Below are 24,046 nucleotides of genomic sequence, written 5' to 3' on the forward strand. Positions count from 1 at the left end.
CCTTAGTTTTGTTTGGGATTGCCTGATCCATGCAGTCCTGTAGGTGCTGGTAGAAGGCATTTGTAAGTGATTCAGTGGTTTGAGTAATGTTTACCACTGGCTCAGGGGCGTTAAAGGAGACCACACTGTATATCCCTCATTGGTGAGATCTGATCATAAACTAATCTCATTGGAAATCCACATCCCGCCCCCACCCCAAACAAAAAAGACCATAGTGAAGAACTTCTCTAAAGCAAACTTCACACTACTCAAGACTGGTGTGGTATCCTTCAAGGCCCCTGAGTCAGAGGAAACCACAACCCAAGCTGTGGAAGCCCTTACAAATGCCTTCTATGAACACCTCCAGGACTGCATGGATCAGGCAATCCCAAATAAAACCAAGACTCTTTCCACAAAGGGCAAACGTCCAGTCTGGTGGACCCCAGCCATTAACAAACTTTACAATAAGAGGAGAAAGCTATTACATGATAGAACAAAATCCATAAAAGGGAAGTCACCCTGATCATTATTAGTAAAAAATACAAGCACTCATAAAATCAACTAAGGCCAATTTTGAGAGAAAAATTGCCATGGATTCAAAGGACAATCATAAGGCCTTTTTCAGCTATGTTAGGAACCTGGGTGGAAACTCACAGATATGCTCAGAATTAGTCCAAAATGATAAGAAAATCACTGAACCCACAGACATTGCCAACATACTGGCAGACAGGTTCAGTGCAAACTTCACCCCTCTCCCCTAAAGGAGAGATAACTATCCCAGCCGAGTGTAGCCTCCCGAACATCTCAAATGCGCAGGTGAAAGCTGCTCTCTCTAAAGCTAAAAACACAGCATCAATGGGACCGGATGGTGTCCCCGGCTGTGTGCTACACGAGCTAAATGAGGAATTAAACCCGCACATAAGGCAGCTGTTTAATCTCAGCCTTACCACAGGATACGTGCCCAAGGAGTGGCGACGGCAACTGTGGTCTCACTCCACAAAGGTGGCCTCACGGACCCTGGTAATTACCGCCCCATAAGCTTAACAAGTCTAGTCTGCAAAGCTATGGAGAGGATCATAATGGAGCTCATAAACAAAGATATAGGGACTTGCAGACATTGGACCCGACCCAGTTTGGCTTTGTCAAGGGAAGATCATGCCTTTTGAACTTGGTCGACTTCTTCAAATAGTCACCAAGGCCATTGATGAGGAAAGGCAGTCCATACAGCCTACCTTGACCTTGCAAGGCTTACACAATACCCCACTCGGTATTGTAGAAAACTTACCAGCTTAAATGTAAACCCATATGTCACAAGATGGGTTGCAAACTGGCTTAAGGACAGAACCCACAGGGTTAGAGATGCTGGCGCTGTGTCAGACTCCAAGCCGGTCACAAGTGGTGTCCCACAGGGCTCGGTCCTTGGCCCCCTATTGTTTGGCATCTACTTCTCAGAAGTACAGGCCAACATGGGAGGACTTTATTGACAAAGTTTGCAGATGACTGCAAACTGGGCGCCATAGTGGAAAGTGCATCGGACACGGATATCCTTCAGAAGGGACTCACGGAAACAGATAGCTGGTGCCAGAGCCATGGCCTGAAGTTAAATGCCAAAAATGTATAGTCATACCCTTCGGGAAAACAAGGTAACCCCAAGCTACCATATAGGTGGAAATCCACTAAGCACAGAAGAGGTTATCAGGGACCTGGGGACCCAGGTTGACAGTGGCCTTTCTTTGACACTCACATTGCTAAAGTGGTTAGAAAGACCTTCTACATTGCCCACCTGATCATGAAGGGATTCACATCCAGATCTAGTGAGGTCATTGTTCCCCTGTACTCTTCACTTATCAGACCAATGATCGAGTACAATGCCCCATTCGGGATGTATCTCACCCGACATCTGCAGCAATTGGAGAGACCCCAAAAGTTTCTCACCAAAAGGATAAAGGGACTCCAAAATCTGTCATATGCTGCCAGATTGAAGAAACTCCAGCTCTATTCAGTCGCATACTGTCTGCTGAGAGGTGACATGTGCCTGACATACAAGGCCATGTCCAACCCGGAATTAATGGACATGCTCCACCTCAAAAAATCCAAATCCACCAAAACCACTAGAGCAAGCGACTTAAACCTTAGCACGGATATAAATAGGACGTGCTGGAGGGATAGATTTATCACTCAGAGACTCCCTATGCTGTGGAATAAAATCCCGGTCCATGTGAGGCAGAGCACCTCGCTGACTCTGTTCAAGAGAAATCTAGACCTGTGGATGGGAGATCGTAGGTTTACCCCGGGAATCATCTCTGGGTCACTGCTGGACAGAGGCACAACAAACTAATGGGCACAGTATTTTTTCATATAAGGGGTGGCGTAAGCCACAATAATTTGGGCTAGGCTTATAAATGCCTTAGGGCAGATAGCCTAGTATAAACCTATGAACCTATGAACCTATGAACTAGTTTTCAGAAGTGTGAAGTCGGCTTTTGAGAAGTTTTTCACTGTGGTCTTTTTTATTTCAGGTGGGGGCGGGATGAGGACCTCCAGCGAGATTAGTTTATGATCTGATCTCACCAGTGAGGGGTATACTTCCGGTGCTGAACATTGTGATCCCATGTTCGTGATGATGAGATCAAGTATGTTTTCTCCTCTTGTGGGGATGGTGACTAGTTGTTCCATGGCATTTGAGTTTATGAACTCCAGGAACCTTTGGGCTAGAGTGTTTGGGCTTGAGTAGTGTTCCCAGTCTATATTAGGGTAGTTGAAGTCACCTAGTATGATGGTGTTTGGAGATACATTTATCCCCTCCAATGTTTTCAGGAAAGCCATGTGAGGTTCCTGAGTTTGAGAGGGTGGCCTGTAACATGCTACAAATTGCAGAGCAGTCTTGCCTATGGTTAATTGCACCTGGATGGTCTCCGATGCATCGTGCGTTGCCACCAACTTTGAGATGTGGGTGTCCTTTATGAATATGGACACCCCCCCTCCTTTCTTGGTGTTGTCCGGATTTTGGGGACGGAACGCATGATATGAGGTGAAACTTGATAGTGCTGGGGTGCTCTCTGGAGCCTTGAACCAGGTTTCTGTCACTGCACAGACATCAATGTTCTCCATACTGAGAAGGGTCTCGAGTGCGTGCATCTTGAGATTGAGACTTCTGGCATTGAGCAGCATTACCCTTAGTTTTTTTCCTTTTTTGTGTTCTAGGGTGGTAGGTTTAGAATTTGAGCCTTGCCTAAAAAAGGCACTATGGGGGTGGCAAGAGCCTTTGCCAATATCCGGAAGCCCAGGGGTGACAGGTGCAAGCCGTCCCTTGCGAAGCAGCGTGGCTTGTCCAGAATGTCATCCCAGGCAGACAGTCATTGGATCCCCTTTGAATGACACCAGAATTTAAGCCAATTATTAAAGCTGATCATCTTATCACTGTATTGTGGCATCATTCTAGGTGAAGGTAGGATACTGCTCAAGGTCAGGGTCATACCTGCCTGGGCTTCATAATCAGAGAGCTCCTCAATGTCTCTTTTCATGTAGTCCAAGGAGGTATGTCTCAGGTCATTGACACCAGCGTGGACAATGACTGAGTCATACTTGTACCTGCTGTTGAGAGACCTGAGTGCTTGCATTATGTGGCAGATTCTAGCACCCGACAGGCAGCTTACTGTGACCTTCTCCTTACTCAGTCTGGTGAGCGGGACGTCAGTGTGTCTGACTATAAATCAGGAGTCATCAAAACATTTAACTAGATTGTAAAATGTGCTATTTTTGTATAATTTATACAAATATAACACATTTTGTAGTCCAGTTAAATGTATACAGTCTAACAATCTTCTAAACTGACATAACAAAGATAATTTGAGTACCACTTACAGACATAGAACTAGCAGACCAGTATGCATAAAAATTTAGTCAGGCTTGGAGCAGGGACATATCCATTGAGACTTGAAATATTATTTGAGAGCTTTTTTAAATTGAGATAGGGTGGTATCTAGGGTAATGTTGACAGGAAGGGAATTCCCAATTTTGCCAGTAGAGTTGGCAACCAGGGAGTCACCAGCTGAGTTGTTGGATTTGATGGTTTGCACTAATAGTCTATTAGATGACCAGAGTGATCTGGAGTTAAAGTGGGGATAGATGTTTTTCAGGGCAGGTGCGTTATCTGGTTGGTTAAGTGCTTTGTGAGCCACAGTGAGTTGATTATATTGAATCTGCTTGGGAAACTCTAGCAATCCAAGCTAATTTAGATTTTTACAATGATGTGTTCTGTAGGGTAGACCAGTTGAAAATCTTGCTATGTTGTTATAGCAGATTGAAAGCTTGTTAAGATTAGTTTTATTTAAGCTGGCAAGTAGAGGGGAAGCATAGTAGTGTGTAGAGAGTAGGTGGAAGTGGGCAATGGAAGTCCTAGCATGTGGGGTAAGGAATGGCTTTATCCTATACAGTGAACCCAGTTTTCTGTTAATGGTTTTGATTGTTTTGTTGATGTGCACATCAAACTTAAGATTGTTGTCTAGAATAACTCCTAGCAGTTCTATATGGGCATCTGGACAGATTATGGTACCGTTATTGGCCTTAATGGAGAGAGATAATGCCGTGGATCTTTGCATGGGGGTGAAAAGTAGGAGCTTTGTTTTATTAGGATTTAGAATCAGACAGCGAGCAACAAGCCAGTTCTCTACTAGATTGAAAGTACTCTGAGTTATTGATAGCAGCACTGTTTGTGAGGTGCCCATGCAGATCAATTTGAGTCTTCTGCATATTGAATGAGGTATGGCTTCAGCGATGACCTTGTGGAGGTCATTGATAAAAATGGAAAACAGAAGTGGTCTCAGGATAGACCCGTGTGGGACACCTAGAGTGTTGGGTAGGAGGATTGAGAGTTTGTTCTTCCATAAGACAGATTGCTGTCTATTGTTCAAGTCGGAGTCAAACCATCGGAGAGAGAGTGATTGCCTAGGGACATTGTTGCCAGGGTGTTGATGAGAAGATGGTGGCTAACCATTTCAAAAGCCTTGGACAAGTCCAAGAAAAGCCCTGAAGATAACTTGTTGTTGTTTCTGTTATAGTTTATAGCATTAGAGAAGGTGAGGAGAGCAGTGGTGGTACTATGATATGGTCTGAAGCCATGCTGGGAGTTAGCCAGTAGGTTGTTTTGGGTTATAAAGTACAGGATTTGTTTATGGATGAATTTTTCCATTAATTTTGCCAGAGGTGATAAGATAGCTATGGGTCTATAATTGGATAACTCCGTAGAGTTACCACCAAAATATAAATATATATATATATATATATATATATATATATATATATATATATATATATATATATATATATATATATATATATATATATATATATATATATATATATATATATATATATATATATATATATATATATATATATATATATATATATATATATATATATATATATATATATATATATATATATATATATATATATATATATATATATATATATATATATATATATATATATATATATATATATATATATATATATATATATATATATATATATATATATATATATATATATATATATATATATATATATATATATATATATATATATATATATATATATATATATATATATATATATATATATATATATATATATATATATATATATATATATATATATATATATATATATATATATATATATATATATATATATATATATATATATATATATATATATATATATATGTAATAAAATGTGTGTGTATATCTGTGACACTGCTACCCCAGCTGTCTGGAATTTTGTAAATAATCAAATGTGATTTGTGAATATTAATATTATTCATATGCTTGTCTTACAGATGTAAGATAACTATATATTATGTGAACTTGGGTACTAGCCACTTAGAATATTTGAACATTTAACACTGGAACATACAGTATGTAACTTAACATAATGTAACTTAATGACTCTACTAGTTTATTTTAGTTTATTTTTCTTTAATTCTAAAGTTACTGTTAGAAAACAAATTGATTTGAGCCTTTTCCTGATTGGACAGGAATGAAAGAAATAACTATTTTAACTATTTAAATTCAACTATTGCTTGAGAAGGTTGTCTGAAGAAGTTCGGGTATAACCCGAACGAAAAGCGCTTTACATACAGGATTTTAGTTTCTGTTTTGCTGCCTTGCAACCCAGGGTTGGAATTGTGTGCTTTTAACTTTTTTGGACAATACTATTTCTACTTGTTTGTGATTTCGTGTTGGATGTCGAAGCACCTTATTAACTGGACCTGGAGTGATTGTTTTTTAAACTACATTTGAACATTAAATTTTGTGTTTTTACATCTGTTTTAGGTTCATAGGTTCATAGGTTCATACTAGGCTATCTGCCCAAGGGCATTTACAAGCCTAGCCCATAGTTTTTGTGGCTTACGCCACCCCTTTAGTATGGGGAACTATACCCATTATTTTGCTGTGCCTCTGTCGAGCAGTGACACTGAGGTAATCCCTGGGGTATATCTACCATCTCCCATCCATTGGTCAAGATTTCTCTTGAACAAGGCCAGCGAGGTGCTCTGCCTCACATATACCGGGATTTTGTTCCACAGCATAGGGAATCTTTGGGTGATGAATCTATCCCTCCAGCACGTCCTATTAATAGCCGTGTCGAGGTTTAAGTCTCCCGCCCTTGTGGCTCTGATGGATCTAGATTTTTTGAGGTGAAGCATATTCATCAAATCTGTGTTTGACATGGCCTTGTATGTCAGGCACAGGTCACCTCTGAGCAAGCGGTAAGCGACTGAATAGAGCTGGAGTTCTTTCAGTCGGGCAGCATAGGACAGATTTTTGAGACCCTTTATCCTTTTGGTGAGGAACTTTTGTGGCCTCTCCAACTGCTGCAAGTGTCGGGTCAGATACATTCCGAAAGGGGCATTGTACTCAATCATTGGTCTGATGAGTGATGAGTATAGGGAGACTATGACCTCCCTTGATCTAGATGTGAATCTCTTCATTATAAGGTGGGCAATGTAGAAGGTCTTCCTAACTACTTTAGCTACATGGGTGTCGAATGACAGGCTACTGTCAACCTGGGTCCCCAGGTCCCTGATAACTTCTTCTGTGCTCAGTGGATTGCCACCTATATGGTAGCTAGGGGTAACCTTGTTTTTCCCGAAGGGTATGACTATGCATTTTTTGGCATTTAACTTTAGGCCATGGCTCTGGCACCAGTTATCCATTTCTGTGAGACCCTTCTGAAGGATATCTGTGTCAGATGTGTTTTCGACTACGGCGCCCAGTTTGCAGTCATCTGCAAACTTTGTCAGCCATAACCCTCCTGTGTTTGCTTGTACTTTGGAAAAGTAGATGCCAAACAAGAGTGGGCCTAGGACTGAGCCCTGTGGGACACCACTTGTGACAGGCTTTGAGTCTGACATGGCGCCAGCAACTCTGTCACTCAGCCAGTTTGCAACCCATCTTGTGATGTATGGGTTAACATTTAAGCTGATGAGTTTTTCAATGATACCCGAGTGGGGTATTGTATCGAAGGCTTTTGCCAGATCGAGGTAGGCTGTATGGACTGCCTTTCCCTCATCAATGGCTTTGGTGACTGTTTTGAAAAAGTCAACCAAGTTTAAAAGGCATGATCTGCCTTTGACAAAGCCAAACTGGGTTGGATCCAAAGTCTGCAAATTCCCTATGTCTTTATTTATGAGATCCATTATGATCCTCTCCATGGCTTTGCAGATAAGGCTTGTCAAGCTAATGGGCCGGTAATTTCCAGGGTCGGTGGAGGCACCACCTTTGTGAAGTGGGACCACAGTCGCAGTGCGCCACTCCCTGGGTACGTATCCAGAGGTGAGACTATGATTAAACAGCTGTCCTAGCTGTGGGTTTAATTCCTCGTTGAGTTCGTGGAGCACACAGCCGGGGACACCATCAGGTCCCATGGATGCTGTGTTTTTTGCTTTGGAGAGAGCAGTTCTCACTTGGGCGTTAGAGATGTTTGGGGGGCTGCAATCGTTTGGTATAGATATCTCTCCTTTTGGGGGGGAGGGGGGGAGAAGTTTGCACTGAACCTGTCAGCCAGTATGTTGGCAATGTCTGTAGGATCAGTAATCTTCACATCATTTTGAACTAGTTCTGAGCATATCTGGGAGTTTCTTCCCAGGTTTCTAACATAGCTAAAGAAGGCCTTATGATTGTCTTTTGAGTCTTTAGCTATTTTTATCTCAAAATTTGCTTTGGATGACTTTATGAGTGCTCTTAGTTTTTTACTTATAGTGATCAAATGTGTCTTACCTTTTAAGGATTTTGCTCTATCTTGTAGTAGCTTCCTCCTTTTGTTGTAGAGTTTGTTTATGGCTGGGGTCCACCAGACTGGACGCTTGCCTTTGGTACAAAGAGTCTTTGTTTTGCTTGGGATTGCCTTATCCATGCAGTCCTGCAGGTGCTGGTAGAAGGCATTTGTAAGTGATTCAGCGGCTTGAGTACTGTTTTCCACCGGCTCGGGGGCCTTAATGGAGACCACACTAGTCTTTAGAAGTGTGAAGTCGGCTTTCGAGAAGTTCTTTACTGTGGTCTTTTTTATTTCAGGTGGGGGTGGGATGATGACCTCCAGTGAGATTAGTTTGTGATCTGATCTCACCAGTGAGGGGTATACTTCCGGTGTTGAACATTGTGCTCCCATGTTCGTGATGATGAGATCAAGAATGTTTTCTCCTCTTGTGAGGATGGTGACTAGTTGTTCCATGGCATTTGAGTTTATGAATTCCAGGAACTTTTGGGCTAGGTTGTTTGGGCTTGAGTAGTGTTCCCAGTCTATATTAGGGTAATTGAAGTCACCTAGTATGATGGTGTTTGGAGATACATTTATCCCCTCCAGTGTTTTCAGGAAAGCCATGTGTGGTTCCTGAGTTTGTGAGGGTGGCCTGTAACATGCTACAATTTGCAGAGCAGTCTTGCCTATGGTTAATTGCACCTGGATGGTCTCCGATGCATTGTGCGTTGCCACCAATCTTGAGGTGTGGGTGTCCTTGATGAATATGGTTACCCCTGCTCCTTTCTTGGTATTGTCCGGATTTTGGGGCCGGAACGCATGATATGAGGTAAAACCTGATAGTGCTGGGGTGCTCTCAGGAGCCTAGAACCAGGTTTCTGTCACAGCACAGACATCGATGTTCTCCATGCTTTGGTGCATCGAAGCTTCTGCAGTTTGTGGACGTTCATTGGTGTTTGCTGGAGGATTTACATCTAGCTCATAGAACTTGTCAACAATGTCTGAGCGGAGTATTGTATATTATGCCTTAGCCGGGTCTATGTTAAATAAACAAACGCTTAAAATGTCAAGTACAACATACTCAAACACTTTTATGTGAATGTTTATTTAATTGAATGCTCAGAACTTCAGAAAATGGGGTTCTGAAATATTTTGTTTGGCCAGCACTGACGTATGTGACGTAATACGTCATGTAAGCTAGTGCTAACGACGCTGTACATTGCAGAATGGGAGAATTTCCCTTTTCTGCACTGAATTGCGGTCTCGGAGTTGGTATATTTAAGTTGGGGGCCCCTCTTCTTGCAACATTACAGTATGTTTTCCCTTTTGTTTTTTTTTTTTTTTTGTTATTGTGTGTATGTAACTGCTATTAGTAGGTTTCGTGTACTGTAGCACTTGGGAGGAGTAGGTGGCCAAACAAATCTTTTCAGAATTGTGTGTTTTGATATACTGAGCGGTCGGTTAAATAAACGTTGGCTTAAAAGTGTTCATGTATATTATACTCGACATTTTAAGTGTACGTTTATTTGACATAGACCCCCTTAGCCAGGTCATAATACACATTATGCATTGTTTTATCCTCTTCTGTTGCTTTGGTGACCTTCTCAAAAAGTCTACCAGTTTATGTTTATCAAAAATGTCTACCAGGATAATTATGCATGATCTTCCTTTAACAAAGCTAAATTAGGATGTCCAGTGTCTGTAGATTGCTAATGTTCCTTGTTTATCATTTCCATACTAAGTCATTCCATGGCTTTGCATGTTAGGCTTGTTAGACTAATGGGTCTGTAGTTCCCTGGATCTGTTGATAATACACCCTTGTGGAGGAGAATGACTTTTACAGTCCTCCAGTCACTTGGAACTTAGCCTGTTTCAAGGTTGTGGTTAAAGAGTGCCTCAAGTGGTCCTGATAAGTCATTTTTTAAACAGTTTAGTATGCAATTGGGGATGTTATTGGGACCCATGGAGATGCTGTTCTTGAATTTAGTGAGTTTTTCCAGCAAATGGTCCCTACAAATAGTTGAGGATAGTATGTTGGAGGGGATTTCACCTGGTGGTGCTGGGGTAAAGTGGAGGGAGGGTTGAAGTTTTTGCTGAATTCATCAGCCAGTAGATTTGCTATGTCACCCCTGATTGGTGAAGGTGTAATGTTCACCACCAATTCAGCACACTGCTGTGTGTTACTTTTAAGGTACTGGATATAGCTGGAGAAGGCCTTGTAATTGTCCATAGCCTGTGGGGCTATCCTGATCTTGTTGTTGTCCTTGTTGGCCTTAATTGGACTTATTTATTTATTTATTTGTAGTTTGTTAACTGGGAAAGTCCACTGGGCCAAAATGAGCCTGTTTTCAACAGAGGACCGGGTAGAAAAGATCCATTTACAATTATTACAAGGCTAATATCAAGAACTCACTCTTCTCTCAAGCTCCCTCCAATCTTTCTCTGACTACCCTCTCTACTGTCTTCTCCAAACTAAAAAGATAATTGCCTCAGAGAAACATTCAATAGTAATTTTCCTTCCTCTGTGCAATGACATTATCACAAAACAGGGTTTTCTGTAACCACCTACCCTAAACACTACTATTGTTCCTTTTACATTTACTGTAAAAGTATTTGCTATACTCCTGACTATTGACACTGTATAACAATGTATCAGTACTAATTGCCTTGTAAAAATCCTGTAACATTGCTAATTGCTATTAATCCCTGTGTACAGTATAAAGAAAAATGTAAAATATGCTGGAGCTTTTCTCCTCGGGCCTCTGCTGAAAAGGGGCTTTTCAGCTCAGTCGGACAGACCTGATCAACAAATGTAAAATAAAATAAAATAAATAATAAAGTATATATACATGCACATACATGCATACAAATATTTCAAGCATGCCCTTAATGCTCTTCTAGCTCGCCATTATACCAAAACACTTGTTCACATAATAAGTGTCCAGACTGTTCTTAAAGATATCTAAACTAGTACTTGCTTTAATTTAATTAGGTAGTCTGTTCCATGTATTGGCTACTCTGTCAGAAACCCAGTTAGTACACTTCTCATTCCTATAGAATCTTCTACATCGGTTGTCTGATGATTCTCTAGTACTTTCTGATAACCTCAAACATTCCCAGAGGTAGCAGTCAATAAATGCTCTATATACCTGAATAAGCTCTCCCCTTAGATATCTGTAGAGACACTGTACAAGTTCAGATATTTTAGTCTTTCATAATAACTTAAATTTTCACATCCATGGATGCCCTTGGTGTATTTCCACTGTACTCGTTCCAGTTTACTCATGCTTGATTTCTTATAAGGTTTCCATATTGTTATTCCATACTCAAGTTTAGGTCTGATGTAATTAACACACAGTGACTTCATTATTTTTGATTTCCTAGATTTTATAAATCGTTTCATACAAACTATAGTTCTATAACTATAATTAACCAAATTGGTTGACATGATTAGAAAAAGTCATAGCTGAATCTACCCACATGCCCAGGTCTTTAAATGAGTCTACAGTTTCAATCACTGTGTGCTGTATTAAATATCCACCTTTCAATTTATGTCTCCCAGATCTCATATGCTTATTTTTTTATGTATTTATCAACATATTATTTTCCTCTGCCCAAATGGTCAATTTGGTCAAGTTATTTTGCAGACACGCCTTATCTGTAAAACATGTAATCAGTTTACTTAATTTCAGGTTGTCTGCATATAGACTGTGGAACACCTCAGATGAAAAAGTTAGGTCTGAAATATTCAATCTAAACAAGTAAGGGCCTAGGTCAGAGCCATGTGGGTCACCCTGACTGTAACCAAGAATTTCACCTTTCCAGTTATGATACTTGCCATGTGCTATTTGTAAGCCATGCATCTATCCATCTTATCAAGTGTATATCAATACCTAGTTGTACTAATTTATTGATCATTGTTTTGTGTATGATCCTGTCAAATTCTGAAGTTAAATCCACCCACCGTTACGGAAACCACAGTAAAAAATTTCTCCAAAGCCAACCTCATGCTTCTGAAGACAGAAGTGGGGAACCTCATAACACCCATGCAGATGGATAATACAGTTATGATTGCTGAATCCTATACAAATGCACTCTATAAGCACTTACACGAGTGCATGGATCATGCTATCCCAAACTGAACCAAGACACTATCCTCCAAAAAAAGGAAGCTGATGTGGTGGTCCCCTGCTATAAACAAACTCTACAACAGAAGGAACAAACTGTTGCAAAAGAGAGTAAAATCCCATGAGTGGAGGAGCTCCCTGGTCAGCCTCAGTAAGAAGCTGAGATCCCTTATAAGATCCTCCAAAGCTAGCTATGAAAACAAAATCACCACTGATTCTAAGGGCAACCACAAAGCATTCTATAGCTACGTCAAGATTCTCAATGGCAACACCCAGATCTGAGCTGAGTTACAGCACAAAAGGGCCTTACAAAAACAGATGCTTGGTGCCAGAGCCATGGGCTCAAGCTCAATGCCAAAAAATGTATAGTTATCCCCTTTGGGAAAAAACATGTACCCATGAATTACCACATAGGTGGCAGTACATTAAACACTGAAAGTGTGATAAGAGACTTAGGAACACAGGTTGACAGTGGTCTCACCTTCGATAACCACATCGCCACAACAGTCAGGAAATCCTTCTATGTGGCACACCTCATCACTAAGGGCTTTTCATCCAGAAAAAAGAAAGTCATTGTCCCCCTGTACTCATCCTTCATTAGACCCATTATAGAATACAATGCCCCATTTGGTATGCACCTCTCAAGACATCTGCAACAAATGGAAAGGCAGCAGAAGTACCTCACTGAAAGAATCAAATGCCTAAAGCAGATGCCCTATGCTGACCATCTAAAAAAACTCCAGCTGTACTCTGTCACATATCGTTTACCAGATGCGATCTCTACTTAACATACAAGTCCATCTCAAACCCAAAGCTGACGGACATGCTACACTTAAAAAAATCCCAATCTCTCAAAGCCACACGCTCCAGGGATCTAAACCTTGTCATCACAATGAAAAGAACATGCTGGAGGGATAGGTTCCTGACCCAGGGACTCCCCAAACTCTGGAAGAGACTGCCCATACATGTCAAGCAGAGCACCTCTTTGGCCCTCTTCAAAAGGAACCTTGACGATTGGATAGGAGATAGGAAATTCACCCCGGGGATCACATCAGTCACCCTGCTAGACAGGGGTCCAGGGAAGTAAATATTGTGGGAAGAAATAGCCAGGGAATTGTTATGGCTAGGCTTGTATAGGCCCTAGGCCCGATAGCCTAGTACCAACCTATGAACCTATGAACAATGGCACGAAAATTACAGAACCAACTGATATTGCCAACATCCTGGCAGATAGGTTCAGTGCTAACTTTAACCTCTTCTAACCCCCTAAAGAGCCCATATCTATACAGGAAGAATGCAGAGTCCCTGTAATCACATCTATCCAGGTAAAAGCTGCACTCTCTAAAACCAAAAATGCAGCTTCCATGGGACTGGACAACATCCCAGGCTGCATTTTACACAAACTTCAGAACAAACTGGCTCCCCACCTAAGCACCATGTTCAATCATAGTCTCACGTCAGGCTTTGTGGCCACTGAATGGTGCACAGCAACAGTTATCCCACTCCACAAAGGGGGAGCCACCACTGATCCTGGGAACTATCACCCTATTAGTCTGATGAGCCTGGTCTGCAAGGCCATGGAACGTATCATCATGGAACTCATAAACAAAGACATTGGTAACGTCCAAACTCTGGACTTCACCCATTTCAGGTTTGTGAAAGGCAGATCATGCCTTCTGAACATGATTGACTTTTCTGAGGAAGTCACCAAAGCAGTAGATGAGGGTAAGGTGGTTCACACAGCCTATCTTGACCTCGCCAAGGCTTTTGACACCATCCTCCAATTTGGAATTATATCTAAACTCACTAAACTAGGTATAAATCCCTACATCACAAGATGGGTTGCCAACTGGCTCACTGACAGAACCCACACTGTAAAAGTTGCAGACTCCAAATCTGACTTCATACCAGTGACAAGTGGAGTACCACAGGGTTCAGTCCTGGGACCTCTCCTGATTGGTATCTACTTCTCTGAAGTACAGGCTAACACAGAAGGCCTCTGGCTAAAGAAGTTTGCAGATGACTGCCAACTAGGAGTCATAGTCGAGTCCCCAAATGATGTGGACATCCTACAGAAGGGTCTCACTGAGACAGATGCCTGGTGTCAGAGGCATGGCCTCAAGCTCAATGCCAAAAAGTGCATTGTCATCCCCTTTGGTAAAACCTCCATACCCACGAACTACCACATAAACAGCAGTCTTCTTAATGCTGAATGTGTGATAAGAGACCTTGGGACCTCGGTGGACAGTATTCTCCTTTGATAGCCACATCACCACAGTAGTCAGGAAATCCTTCTATGTGGCACATCTCATCACAAAAGGGTTCTCATCCAGGAAGAAAAGGGTCATTGCTCCCCTCTACCTGGCACTCATTAGACCCATTATTGAGTACAATGCCCGTTTTGGAATGTACCTCACAAGACATCTGCAGCAGCTGGAAAGGCCACAGAAGTACCTCACAAAGAGGATTACTGGCCTCAAACAGATGCCCTACACTGACTGTCTCAAAAAACTGCATCTTTACTCTGTAGCATATCGCCTACTCCGAGGAGATCTCTGCCTGACATATAAAGCTATGTTAAACCCGGAACTGTTGGACATGCTACACCTAAAGAAACCCCAATCCCTCCAAGCTACATACTCTAGGCACCTAAACCTTGTCACCACAATAAACAGGTCATGCTGGAGGGAAAGATTCCTGTCCCAGAGACTTCCTATCCTCTGCAACAAGCTACACATCTATGTCAAGCAAAGTTTCTCATTAGCACTCGCAAGAAAAATCTTGATGAGTGGATGGGAAATAGTAAATACACCAGAGGGATCACTTCTGTGGCTCTGATCAACAGGGGTACAGAAAATTAACTTTCTTGGGTGGCGTAAGCCAGGGAACCTTGTTGGCTAGGCTTACTTAGGCCCTTGGGCCGATAGCCTAGTACCTACCTATGAACCTATATAAATTGCATCACAGCACAATTTTTCATTTATAGCTGTTATTATATTGTTATAGACCATCATGTTACCGGTGGTAATAGATCTGTTTTCAACATATGCATGCTGATATATGGTTTCAAGTCCCAACCTATCCAGTTTTGACAATAATTTATCCAATATTACCTTTTCCATTATTTTTCCACAACATGAAAGTAGACTTAAGGGTCTATATGACTCTGGGTTTGTCCTACTCCTCTTTCCCTTAGAAACAGGCTTTATAAATGCATGTCTCCAATCTTGCAGAATCCCCCCCCCATATTTATATGATCTAGTGAATAATAGATATCATGGTACCATAAGTTCTTGCTGAAGTATTCTCAGGTCATTGTTACTAATTCTGTCTAATCCCTGTGCTTTGTTTGGATCCAGTTTGTGCATCTAATTTGATTCCTGTATCTGGAGTTAACTGGATGTCACTTGGATAACTTATCACCACTTTTGTGGAGCCAAACTGTTTTGCATAAGATTTTGTAAATATATATATATAGAGGTACCTAACCAAGAGAATTACTGGCCTCAAACAGTTGCCCTATGCAGCATGACTGAAAAAGCTAAGACTGTTCTCTATTGCATACCGCTTTCTCAGAGGCGATCTCTGTCTAACGTACAGAGCCATGTCCAATCCAGAATTGTTGAACATGCTCCATCTTAACAAAACCAAATCTACTCGAGCTACATGCTCTAGGGATATAAACCTCAACACAACAATGAATAGAACATGCTGGAGGGATAGATTCCCTTCGCAGAGACTTCCCTTACTATGGAACAGGGTCCCGATCTACATAAGACAGAACCCCTCACTATCACTCTTCAAGAGGAACCTTGATGAGTGGATGGGTAACAGAAAGTTCACACCGGGGATCACATCAACAGCACTACTAGATAGAGGCCAAGGGTACTAGCTGCTAGTACAAGGGTCTAAGGAACTACTAAAGGGGCGGTGAATACCGCACAACGTGGCTGGGCTAATATATGCCTTCGGGCAGATAGCTCAGTACCAACCTATGAACCTATATCTATAATCTGTTGTGTCTGAGAATACATTTTAGAATCTGCACAGTTTATAAGTTTGTGTGTCTTTACTCCTTCTACATCTATAAAAATGTTTCCTAATATGCTCAATATCTTTATATAAAATTTCTTCAAAATTTTCTTGATCTTGTCTCACACTATGCTTACTCTGTTTGTCCAGCATGTTTATTTCAATGTTGTAGTTCAACCTGTCTTCCATTTCTTATATTTTTTTGTCTGTCACTTTAATCAGATATCATGTTCTTATGGAAATATATCCCCTTGATGTTGTATGCCTAGATCCTGATAAACATTTTTTTGATTTTTCGACTCAAACAATTTCTCTTTCAAAACTTACCACATTCCATCTGTAGTTTTTGCACTGAACACCTCACTCTCATTAGTTTTACACAGTGACTGTTTTGCTTGCATATAATCTGTAATTAATCTTCTGTGCATTGGTTTAGATTTCAGTCTGGCAGACATATCTAGCAACAAATTAACCTTTATATCCCCATAATCACTGGATGTCAGTGGTGGTTAAACTTGACTTGAAGTTACAGTAATTTCTTTGGGAACACAATGTCTAGTATGTTCCATCCCCTGGTATGTTTTTTTTACAATCTGAAGCAATTTGATATATAGATATATATATATATATATATATATATATATATATATATATATATATATATATATATATATATATATTATATATATAGTCTATATTATATCCTCGAATGCTTAAAAAAGCGAACGCTGATTGATCAAATTTATTTTCACGAAACTGTAAAATATCGAAGCAGCAGAAACTCAAATGTTTTCCTAGGGAAAGAATTTGGTTGTCCATTTCTGTTGCTTCGGTATTTTCAGTGTTATGGTGGAAAGTTACCGGTCGGATTCAGGTAAGTGTGCGATTGTGTGGATGTGAGTGTTAGGGTGATTTAGGTGAGTTAGGGTTAGGGCTCGGGTTAGATGTGTGTGCGATTGAGTGGACATGAGGGTTTGGGCAGATTTAAGTGAGTTAGGGTTAGGGAGCAGGTGAGGTGAGTGTGCGATTAGGGTTGCCAGCTGTCCAGTTTTTGACCGAACTGTCCGGTTTTCAGACAAATTGTCCAGTTAAAAAATTTCATCAAAACCATGAAGTCCGTTTTTTTTTTGTGCCACCAGAGGAGAGGAGAAAGTAAATGTATCCAGCTCGAACGGGAGCGGTACAATACACTACTAGCTACTACACAACAATGAAATGCTTTTAACTTCAGTATTCCTGGTAGCTACATAGTTTAGACAGTACATACATTAACTTTAGTGGCAGTGATGTAATACAAATGGACAAATTTTATTTTCTGCTATAAGGATAGTAGAGATATCACTGGAAGGCAGTACTCCACGGTGGGAAAACGGTATTTTTTTAGCTATCATTATCCTACCAACTACCAAGCAGTGACAAAAGAAATCTTATAGCAAGATTTAAAATGCTTAAGCACTCTGCCAACATTGCCCAGTGTTGCATTGTAGTACACTCAGACTGATTTTAGAACTTCACCATACAGTGTAATACTGCTAGCAATTAACACGCCCTGATTTGTATTATCCTCATCTACTATGTTGAACCGTATTCCATGAAACAAATTGTGCATCTTGCTTTTTGGGCACTTGCAGTTACCCAACATTGTTTTGCTTTTACTTGATTCTGTCGCAAGGGACCACATTGAAAAATAAAACTACCTCTTTGCCATGTTCAGAAAATGGCAAGTGTGCTAGCTGCATGTGATTTCTTTTCCTACGTGCATCTTTCTTAGATCTAGAGGCTTGAGTCATCTTTCATTCAGTCTTATTGCCATTTTACAACTGCATAGCGGCGGTCCACTCTGCATCTTCGTAAACTTGTATTAGAGCGCATTGTTGTAGGAAGTTACCTGTTTTAACCCGCAACTTTGGCATGATATAGAAAAACATTAATGAAACTCTTTAAAGTATGTGTGCTTTTCTGAGATTATGACGTACACTTTGAAAGTAACATAAAACATAAGTCACCTGTTAGAAATCCATTCATCCACAACCCCTTTATCCCATTTTTTGCATATGTGACATGTAAAGATAAAGAGTGGGAGGTCAGTCGGACCCAGTACAACATCTTAAGTATTAGCATCTGAAATATCACACTAGGGGCAGTAACACTTAGCTCAATTGACCCCCACCCAATACAGGCGCAGCCAAGGACTGAAACTTCCTAATCCGAAGTACGAAATGGAAAATATGTTGCATCTTAACAACTGAGTACTTGTCCCACGCCCCAGTACAAACAGTATTTGACAGAACTTTCAAAATGGAAGGGAATGTTAAGATCATCATTTCTGAATGAGCAGTAAAGTGATGTTATTGACTTAAACGATCTTATGGGGTAAATCAAAACTTACAATTTTTTAATAGCAAAGATAACTGCTTGCATTTTTTTTGGAATTTTTTAATCAGATTTACCACCATGTGCACAGGCTGCTAGCTCTTGACCTTTTATCTCCATGGATGATCTATAATTAGGTTTAGGAACATAGAAAATAAATAACTAGAGAAAAATGCACCATATTGACACTTTTCATCAATACTGGTACTTACATCTGCAGCAGCCTAGCAGTGCAATTAGTGCCGCCTATGTTCTTTTCTCCCCTTTAAGTACGGCTTAAGTCATCAAAGTGGGTGGTCCCATCGGCTGATGTCACTGTGATGTCACAAAATAGGTGGGGGCATGGGTGGGAGAGGGGGTGGGAATGGGTGGAGTTTTGTGTGATGCGAGGGGCGTGACTTTAGTCCGGTTTTAGCCGCAAAGAAACCTGGCAACCCTATGTGCGATAGTGACGGACCTTAGGGTTAAGGTTTGGGTTAAGGTAAGTGGGTAGTTAGTGGTGTGTGCATAGTTTAGTGTAGGGTTAGGTATCGGATTTTAGGTGTATGTGTGTGGATTTCTGTTTGTTTGGTGTGCTTGTGTTGTGTGTATGTGTTTTGGATCAGCGATTTTTTTCTCTGGGAAAAAAATCGCCGATCTGACAGTTCGAGATTGTAAGCTTTTGATTAAATTAGTTTGATCAATCAGCGTTCGCTTTTTTAAGCGTTCGATGATATAATACAGACCCTATATATATATGTGTGTGTGTGTGTGTGTGTGTGTGTGTGTGTGTGTGTGTGTGTGTGTGTGTGTGTGTGTGTGTGTGTTCGTGATATAATATATTAAATGTTTTCCTTTTTCAGAATGCTTGGCTGGCTAATTACATTTTTTTGTTTCTAGGGCTGGTTTGGAGGCTACATTTGCGTGGGATGGGAAAGTATCTTCTCTGTCTAGCTTTCTTATTTTCTAATTGTAACCAAGCATGAACATTATCAATCCATTTACTACAGGTAATGTTTCAGGTGTTTATGGCCTAATTACCATTTTTGGCTATTTTGTTTCTATCTACAAAGGGCTGCATTTCCAAAACAGTCTGACATACTTCAATAAAACTGTAATGGAGTAATACCAGAAAACGGCTACTTCTCAAAGATGTAAAAGTAAGGAAAATGCTGCATCTTGAATTCTAATTTAAAAATGCTTTGTTTTTTAATATGTAAAATTTCCTTCCACAATAATTGAAAATCTTGTTTTATATAGCAATTCATCATTTTATGTACCTGAATCAGTGTAGAGGCTACTTCATTTGGGTTACTGACAGGCTTTTGATTCATAGTCACTTTTAACATTGCAACTGCATACTTACCACACGCTTACCATCTCTGATACTGAAACATTTCATGCATTGCTTTTACAGTTGTTTATTATACTGTTATCCCATGTCATTCTTGATATTTTGAAATTTTTGTAATTTTTACTGTTCAAACCTCTGGAGCTTTTCTCCCCAGGCATTGGCTGAAAATGTGCTCTGTGCCCAGACTTTCCTGTTAAACAAATATAAAATAAATATAAAATAAAATTGGTTAGTATCAGCCCTATAATCTGCAGAACATGCATGTCATATTATGTTGACCTCAGTACCCTGCTCATATCAGAGGCACACTGAGCACTACAAGTGAGACAAGCTTGTGGTTGTCACATATCCACTGTTGTATGACAGCCCTTTTTTATTGTATAACTTGTTACTAAGGGGTATGGCATTTAAGTACAAGGATGTGATTATTTCCCTGTATTTTGCACTCATAAGGCCAGTCATAGAGTATATAATGACCCCTTCAGTATGGATCTGTCCAAGCATTTGACACGTTTTTAATGCTCACAATGCTGTCTTACTAAGGAAAATCAATGACCTGAATACGAATACAAATATATTAGCTGTGGCACATGACTTTAAGGTGACCAGTTCATGTGAGATGATGTCACTCTCTAAAGCTATATACATTCCCTCAGCAGATGTCCACCATGTGTCAACCACTTGAACCACAGTAGACATGCAGAACTGGAAAGAGTAGGGCTTAGGAAAACATTTCTCTCAAGTCATCTTCAGCAAATGACAACACTGCTTACTGCTTGATCATCACTCTTTGGGGAGAAAATGGGTCATAGGGCTGTTGTCCGTGAAAGCAAACTGATCAGTACAGTGAGTGGGAGAAGGGCTTGATGGATGCAGACACATACCACACACACACACACACACACACACACACACACACACACACACACACACACACACACACACACACACACACACTCCTTATTGAAAAGTTGAAGTTGGTACTCAAAATGTCGAGTGCCAACAAGCTGAAAAAAAAGACAGGAAAATCCAGGATAAGAGCAAACCTTGAAGATCACTCTTCTCCTTTATATTTATTTTTGCCCCCAGAATTTATATACACCAACTCTGAGATTGCCATACCTTGTCAAAAAGGGAATATGCCAAAAAAACGGCCATGTTGGACTTAGTATAGGTAAGTTAGCATTTTGCCCATTCACTCTCCGTGTTTTGGGGTAATCCGCGGTGGTGCAGAGGTAGCGTTGTTGCTTCACAGCAAGAGGTTCTCCTGTTCGATTCTCAGCTGTAGTGCGGGGAGTGCCTTCTGTGTGGAGTCTGCATGTCCTCCCTGCAGTTTGGTGGGTGTTGAAAGACATGCGTAAATGGGCGTGCCTTCATTAAAGGCTGGACGTCGAGCTGGCACCTTGGCGTTCGTGAAAATCTACTGCCAATCATTAGCAGACCAGAGTTCCGCAGTGGCGACCCCTAACCGGGAAAAAGCCGAAAGACCAACAACAACAACTCTCCATGTTTCAGGACTCACTCTAGTGGCTCAACTCTATTGGCTCCTGACATTTCATATGGTTTACCCCCACACACATATATAAATATATATGTGTGTATATATTTGCAATTTATAGTAGCAAACATTCAAAAGAGTGAGCGTTCTTTTTTTCTTGTCTTGCCAACTTAAAAGATAGGAATATCTTAATGCTGGCTGCTATGTGTGCGAGATCATAGTACAGTGGCGATTGGGAACATTCCCTTTCACTGCTGTTGTGCAATCTTAGAGACGGCATATCATTCATGAAAACATTTACGCACGCGCCCGTGCACACACACACACACACACACATCTATATATGTGTGTGTGTGTGTGTGTGTGTGTGTGTGTGTGTGTGCATGTGTGTGTGCGTGTCTGTGTGTGTGTATGTCTGTATACATGTATACATGTGCAAACACAATATTCTGTGAAAATGTCCCTGTAGTCAGTCCTGGTGAAAACTGCAAGAAAGACCCAGCCAGGGTAGATTCTTCCCCGTGTAATACCTTAACATTCCTGTAGTAGATATTTATTTGTTAAACATATTTACATACTTACTTGACTGGGTTAGCATTACCATGGTGGTGGTGCTGCGCTAGCGTTGTCGCCTCACAGTAAGACGCTTTCCGGTTAGACTCTCAGCTAGAGCATCTTCTGCGTGGAGACATGCGTGAATGGGCATACCTTCGTTGAAGGTTGTGTGTCAGGGCTGGCAACTCTGTATGTAAAAATCAACTGCCAGTCATTAGCAGACCGGAGTTCCACTGTGGCGACCCCTAACCGGGAAAAGCGAAAGACACAACAACTTGACTGGGTTAGCATGGCCTCTTTTCAGGAGAACCTGAGGTGGTATTCATACTTATTAGGGGAAATTTGGCCAGGGCACAGTGGAACTTCTACTCTTTTTGATAAGTGCCATGGGATCTTTTATATCTGCCTGATCTACCATCAGCTCAGAAAGATGAGGTCTCAGTATCTATAAAATCTTAAAATGTAAATGTCGCAGGCCTTCAGAGGCCATGTAGTTGAAACACTGATCTGTCTTTAAGGGGTCATTTGCAATTATTTACTGAATGTTTGTCTGTATAACCTTTTTTCCCTCCAGTCATGGTTAAAAGCTACTGCCAAATTGCTTTCTAAAGTTCTTTGTCTATAAACCGATAAAAAGTAGATGCATTTTCGGCTGGCTATTTTAACAACTTTTGCTTTGTATAAACATAAAGTTGTTTTGAATAACCAAAAAGCAGCACCATTTTCATAGCAATAGAATGTGAGATTTCAGCAGAATATATCCAAAAGACAACAGTCAAAACTTCTTTTTTAATCTTATTTTATTAAATAACCAGTAATAAAAGCAACCTTAGCATCAATGGACATAGTCATGTTTAAAAATATTATTTTGTAGTCACAGCAAAAATCTAGTTAGACAATCAGTTCAGTAGTTTTACATTTGAAAGTGCTATGTACCTAAACAGAAGTCATACTACAATATACATATAAATAATCTAGTTATATAAAATGTTCAACATGGCAGCGGTGGTGCAGCGGTTAGAGTTGCCACCTCACAGTAAGAGGTTCTCTGGTTCAATCCTTGGCTTGGGTGTCTTCTGTGCAGAGTCTTCATGTCCTCCCTGTGGTCATGTGGGTTTCCTCTGTGTGCTCCGGTTTCCTCCCACATCCCAAAGACATGCTGTAGGTGGATTGGACACTCTAAATTGGCCCTAGGCATGAGTGCATGCATGTGTGTGCCTTCCATGGAAGGTTGGGCACTGGGCTGGCAACTCAACACTGTAAAACTCTACTGCCAATCATGACTGGACAGGTGATCTGCTGTGGTGACCCCTAACTGGGAAAAGCCAAACGAAGAAGACAGAAAATGTTCTACATCATTTAATCACATCTAGACACGTGTGTATATAGTGTTGATGCTTCACAACAAGGGGTTCCCTGGTTCAATTCTCACCTGAGGTGTCCTCTGTGTGGAGTCTGCCTGTCCTCCCTGTGTTTACGTGGGTTTCCTACAGGTGCTCCAGTTTCCTCTAACATTCCAAAGACATGCATTAGGTGGAGTGGACACTCTAAATTGTCCATAGGTGTGAGTGTGCATGCGAGTATGTAGTGTAGAAGAGCTACCCTGGCATGGCTAACCACCCAACAGTGTAACCTTGCCTCTCGATACTTATCAAACAGCAACTGACATAAATATATTAGCCTTTTTTAAGGTGAATCTATAACATCCAAAACCATTTATTTATTTAATTACTTATTTCCAGTTTGATAACTGGGGTGGTCCACTGGGCTCATAGGGCCCGTTTTCAGTGGAGGCCTGGGGAGAAAAGCTTCACATTAAAAACAATTACACAAATTAAACAATTAAGACAAGCAATTGTATAAATTACAATTAAAACAAGCAAG

Source organism: Protopterus annectens, chromosome 3.part0 (assembly GCF_019279795.1).
Source record: "Protopterus annectens isolate FY-2018-M chromosome 3.part0, PAN1.0, whole genome shotgun sequence".
NCBI lineage: Eukaryota > Metazoa > Chordata > Ceratodontiformes > Protopteridae > Protopterus > Protopterus annectens.